The sequence below is a fragment of the Candoia aspera genome, chromosome 4 (assembly GCF_035149785.1).
Source record: "Candoia aspera isolate rCanAsp1 chromosome 4, rCanAsp1.hap2, whole genome shotgun sequence".
Classification (NCBI taxonomy): domain Eukaryota; kingdom Metazoa; phylum Chordata; class Lepidosauria; order Squamata; family Boidae; genus Candoia; species Candoia aspera.
Window position 1 is genome coordinate 78,201,699 of NC_086156.1, and position 6,299 is coordinate 78,207,997.

Sequence of the window (6,299 nt, forward strand, 5' to 3'; positions counted from 1 at the left end):
AGGATGCAAGTATGTAGATCATCGATCAGCTCCATTATTAATCCATATTGGTACAATATTAATCTATTGCTCATCAGATTTTGCATTCGTATTTATATAGAAGTAATGAGCAATGGACTCATATGGTAGGCTAATGCAACTTTATCCCAGACCCTAGACATTATTTGAAAAGCATTCCTTCTTAAGCATTTTTGGCTGGAACATTCCTGGTTTACAAAATGATTCCATTTCACAAAATCATAGACCTGGGAGGAAAAAACCCTCAAAGATCATTAAGCTTAACTCTCTGCCAGTGGAGGAATTGTGGCCTACATCTTGCACATAGTCCCTAATCCTTTTCTTCTGGCCCTCAACCTCACCAATCCCTGTGCTGAAATGTAATGCCATTTTACTTTTTTTTAAAATCGCACAAATGCCAAAATAGAAAAAAGAAGAAAATGCCAGACCCGTCTCTTGAGTGACATTAAGCTAATGCTAAACTATGTTTAATCCACTTGACAATGTTAAACTCTGTGGTTTGTATCCATAATAGGTTTGCAATTCCCCTTAGTAATAATCCCCTGCTTGCTGCAACATCCGAAGTGATCCAGAAAATTCTTCAATTCCCAGAAAGGCTGCAGTGGGAAAAGAGGGATTAGTGAAAATCTGGGATTTCCTGTTCTATTGAAAAAAATGCCTTTAGATGCAATTGCTTAAACACTCCTTTCCTTTGCTTTCCTTTCTGACTACTGTCAGACTTTTCTTGAGATTGATTGCCAACCCTACAAGGTAGACCAGATCTGGAAACTGACTCCGCAGGAAGACTAGAACTATACTTTACTGACATAGGCTATAGTAACAGAATCTTGCGAGTCTGTCTGTATTTTCCCTTCCCTTTCTCTTATACCCCAGGTCAGTGTTTTTCAACCTCAGCAACTTTAAGTGGTATGGACTTCAACTCCCAGAATTCCCCGGCAGCATTCTGGGAATTGAAGTCCGCATATCTTAAAGCGTGCTGGCTGGGGAATTCTGGGAATTGGAAGTCCACATATCTTAAAAAGAGTTGAGGGGAAAAAGGGAAGTCCTATCTGGAGAGCAGAAGTTGAATTTCACCCCTTCTACTTATCTAGGCAGTCACCAGGAGTCAAGACTGACTTGGAAGCACACACACAAACACAGATACACACACACACACACATTAGGTTTTAATTACAGAATTTTTGATTTGTTTGTATTAGTTTAATCAAGACTGGAGAGAGTGAGAGATTGTGTGTGTGTCTTTGCTAAGTACTATTTCAAAGGAGGAACCAAAATGTACTTTCAATGGGGATTTACAATGATCATATATTCAACAGTGGCATCTTATCTCCATGGATCTGTTTTACTCAGGAGAGTAGGTCTTCCCCTACTCTGAGCTAAAGGGCTATCCACCCATCTTTGGCTTGGCAGAAAATTTTACTGGCAGAAAATTTGTGGTCACTGTTGCCAATCCATATCTTTAAGTATTGCTTCTGTTCTGGCTTATAGCTGAATGGTGCTGTCTTGATTCTGAATGTGCAGAGGGTGTTGAGCAAAAGGGTTGGTGAAACTTCCTAGCTTTGCTGCCCTTCGGCATTCCGAATGTCACCTGCTGGAAGGAAATCATCAGCCAGTCAGGACAGTGATATGGGGATGGGGTGGGGCTTGGGGAGATGCCAGGTTTTGAAAGATGGCCAGTTCTCCTCCCCTGCTTTACCATGCACAGGAGAGTGTACCTGTCAAAACTGGGGAGGTACTCATTAAAGCAAGAGAGCCAATTCTCTCAAACCCTAGCAGCTGCTAAACCTTCACTCAGCCATTTAGCAAGCTGGGGAAGGTGTATGGTAAACTGGGAGCTGTTCTCCTGCTTTACTGGGCTATTAAACAGCTGCTTAGTAGGCCACGGGAAGCCACCAGGTGGAGCTGGGCTGGCAGCTGGCCCAGCTCTTCCTCTTTCTCCATGAGGGGAAGAGGGGAAGAATGGTACCTGAGGACAGGATTATTGTGGATCTTTTGTGAATTAGTGTGGATAATTTAATCCCAAGGGAATACAAAATTCTTTCTTCCTTCCCCCTTCCCCTTTTGCCGCAAAATGGCAGTCATTGTATCATTTTGCCTCCTCCATTACTATCTTGATCTAGCATCATTTCATAGCATTATGGGGTAGGAAAAGAAGCCTCGTGTGGTGCAGTGTCATGAAAGTGGTGTCCCCCCAAAGGGTCAGACATGACTCGGTGCTTGCACAGGGGACCTTTCACTTTCACTTTCACATGGGGTAGGAAAGAGGGGAGAATGATGACTGCCATTAAAAAATGGAGACTAATAAAATTATGTAAAGTGGCTGTTGGCCAAGAAGGCCTGTGACTCAGCGCAAGTTGTCACCCAGTAAACCACACCGAGGCCGGAAAGTCCCTTGTTATCTTTTATTTCTCTGCACAGCAACAAGAGAGGTCTCCTGCCAAGTGCAACAGCCCCGAACACCTCACCTGATTTCCTTTTTATACATTTTCTAGCAAGGAAATAAAGACAACAACATTTCTTTATTGGCTATTACTTTTAGCACTTGCGCAGTGACTTTCCATGCTACGTGCTATCCCATAATATCCCTTAGCATGTTCTATGTTTTCTAAGACCCCCACCTTGGGGGGGTGTTTTATTATGTTAATTAGCCCTTAGGTTACAGCTAGGTCAGCTGGTGGTCTCCTAACTAGGGTAACTAAGTCCTTCTGTGGTTTCTGAATACTTTGAAACCAACCTTCCTGTTTTTCCAAGAACAGCAAGCCTTCTACCTGCTGTTCAGCCCACATCCTCTTGAAACTTAACCACATGCATCTAATATTGCCTTGTTAGCAAGCAAGCATTAAACCCTAATTTCTCCTATGTGTCTCTGGGCCCTCATGGCCTATTTTTTTTTTTTCCTATGGTAGGGGAATGGGAACTAGAAAAAAAGATGACTTAGTAGTGCTACAGTACGTAGAAAAATTAACCTCCATTTTAAAAACAATTTCTTAGTTTAATGAAAGAATCTGCTTTTGAAATTTCTTTCAGAGGAAAAGAGAATTTTGGCAAGAGCCTTTAGAATGGAGTGTCCTTTCTTTCACCATACAGTCATATCTCCAGCAATCGGTGATCTCTCTGTGCTTAACTTAATCCAAGAGAAGAAGAAGGAACATCTCTCACTGAACTTTTTCAGATTGGGAAATATGGGTAGCCTAGAAGTCTTCTGCTTCAGCAAAGGATCATTACCTTGTCGTGGTGCTGGAGCTTAAGCACCTCAATGATGCCATGAGCTAAACCGTGAAGGGCCACCCAAGACGGGAAGGTCATGACAGAGAGGTCAGACTAAATGCAATCCCTGGGGATGGTAATGGCAACCCACCCCAGTATTCTTGCCGTGAAAACTAAATGGATCAGTACAACCAGAGATATGTCGGTATACCATCAGAAGATGAGACCCCCAGGTCAGAAGATGGTCAAAATGCTACTGGGGAGGAACAGAGGATGAGTTCAACTAGCCCCAGACGTGATGACGCAGCTAGCTCAAAGCTGAAAGGACGGCTAGCAGCTGACGGTGCTGGTGGTGAACGGCGAATCCGATGTTCTAAGGATCAACACACCATTGGAACCTGGAATGTAAGATCTATGAGCCAGGGCAAATTGGATGTGGTTATTGGTGAGATGTCAAGATTAAAGATAGACATTTTGGGCATCAGTGAACTGAAATGGACTGGAATGGGCCACTTCACATCAAATGACCACCAGATCTACTACTGTGGACAAGAGGACCACAGAGGAAATGGAGTAGCCTTCATAATTAATAGTCAAGTGGCTAAAGCAGTGCTTGGATACAATCCAAAAAATGATAGAATGATCTCAATTCGAATTCAGGGCAAGCCATCTAACATCACAGTGATCCTAATATACGCCCCAACCACAGATGCTGAAGCAGCTGAAGTAGAGCAGTTCTATGAGGATCTGCAGCACCTACTGGACAACACGCCTAAAAGAGATGTTATTTTCATCACAGGAGACTGGAATGCTAAGGTGGGCAGTCAAATGACACCTGGAATTACAGGTAAGCATGGCCTGGGAGAACAAAACGAAGCAGGACATAGGCTGATAGAATTTTGCCAAGACAACTCACTCTGCATAACAAACACTGTCTTCCAACAACCTAAGAGACCTATTGCACAATTTAGGATCAGACTAAAGAGATTAGGGAAGACCCACAGATCAGCTAGATATGAGCTCACTAATATTCCTAAGGAATATGCAGTGGAGGTGAAGAATAGATTTAAGGGACTGGACTTAGTAGATAGGGTCCCGGAAGAACTATGGACAGAAGTTCGCAACATTGTTCAGGAGGCGGCAACAAAATACATCCCAAAGAAAGAGAAAACCAAGAAAGCAAAATGGCTGTCTGCTGAGACACTAGAAGTAGCCCAAGAAAGAAGGAAAGCCAAAGGCAACAGTGATAGGGGGAGATATGCCCAATTAAATGCAAAATTCCAGAGGTTAGCCAGAAGAGATAAGGAATTATTTTTAAACAAGCAATGCGTGGAAGTGGAAGAAGACAATAGAATAGGAAGGACAAGAGACCTCTTCCAGAAAATTAGAAACATTGGAGGTAAATTCCAGGCCAAAATGGGCATGATCAAAAACGAAGATGGCAAGAAGAAGAAGAGATCAAGAAAAGGCGGCAAGAATATACAGAAGACCTGTATAGGAGGGATAACAATATCGGGGATAGCTTTGACGGTGTGGTCAGTGAGCTAGAGCCAGACATCCTGAAGAGTGAGGTTGAGTGGGCCTTAAAAAGCATTGCTAATAACAAGGCAGCAGGAGACGACGACATCCCAGCTGAACTGTTCAAAATCTTGCAAGATGATGCTGTCAAGGTAATGCATGCTATATGCCAGCAAATTTGGAAAACACAAGAATGGCCATCAGCCTGGAAAAAATCAACTTATATCCCCATACCAAAAAAGGGAAACACTAAAGAATGTTCAAATTATCGAACAGTGGCACTCATTTCACATGCCAGTAAGGTAATGCTCAAGATCCTGCAAGGTAGACTTCAGCACTTCATGGAGCGAGAATTGCCAGATGTACAAGCTGGGTTTAGAAAAGGCAGAGGAACTAGGGACCAAATTGCCAATATCCGCTGGATAATGGAAAAAGCCAGGGAGTTTCAGAAAAACATCTATTTCTGTTTTATTGACTATTCTAAAGCCTTTGACTGTGTGGACCATAACAAATTGTGGGAAGTTCTTAGCAGTATGGGGATACCAAGTCATCTTGTCTGCCTCCTGAGGAATCTGTATAACGACCAAGTAGCAACAGTAAGAACAGACCACGGAACAACGGACTGGTTTAAGATTGGGAAAGGAGTACGGCAGGGCTGTATACTCTCACCCTACCTATTCAACTTGTACGCAGAACACATCATGCGACATGCTGGGCTTGAGGAATCCAAGGTGGGAGTTTAAATCACTGGAAGAAACATTAACAATCTCAGATATGCAGATGATACCACTTCGATGGCTGAAAGCAAAGAAGAACTGAGGACCCTTATGATGATGGTGAAAGAAGAAAGTGCAAAAGCTGGCTTGCAGATAAACCTCAAAAAAACCAAGATTATGGCAACCAGATAACTGGCTAATAGAGGGAGAAAACATAGAGGCAGTGAAACACTTTGTATTTCTAGGTGCGAAGATTACTGCAGATGCTGACTGCAGTCAGGAAATCAGAAGACGCTTAATCCTTGGGAGAAGAGCAATGACAAATCTCGATAAAATAGTTAAGAGCAGAGACATCACACTGACAACAAAGGTCCGCATAGTTAAAGCAATGGTGTTCCCCGTAGTAACATATGGCTGCGAGAGCTGGACCATAAGGAAGGCTGAGAGAAGGAAGATAGATGCTTTTGAACTGTGGTGCTGGAGGAAAATTCTGAGAGTCCCTTGGACTGCAAGAAGATCAAACTATACAATCTATACTCCAGGAAATAAAGCCAGACTGCTCACTTGAGGGAATGATATTAAAGGCAAAACTGAAATACTTTGGCCACATAATGAGAAGACACGACACCCTGGAGAAGATGCTGATGCTAGGGAGAGTGGAAGGCAAAAGGAAGAGGGGCCGACCAAGGGCAAGATGGATGGATGATATTCTAGAGGTGACGGACTCGTCCCTGGGGGAGCTGGGGTTGTTGACGACCGACAGGAAGCTCTGGCGTGGGCTGGTCCATGAAGTCACAAAGAGTCGGAAGCGACTAAACGAATAAACAACAACAGAAGTCT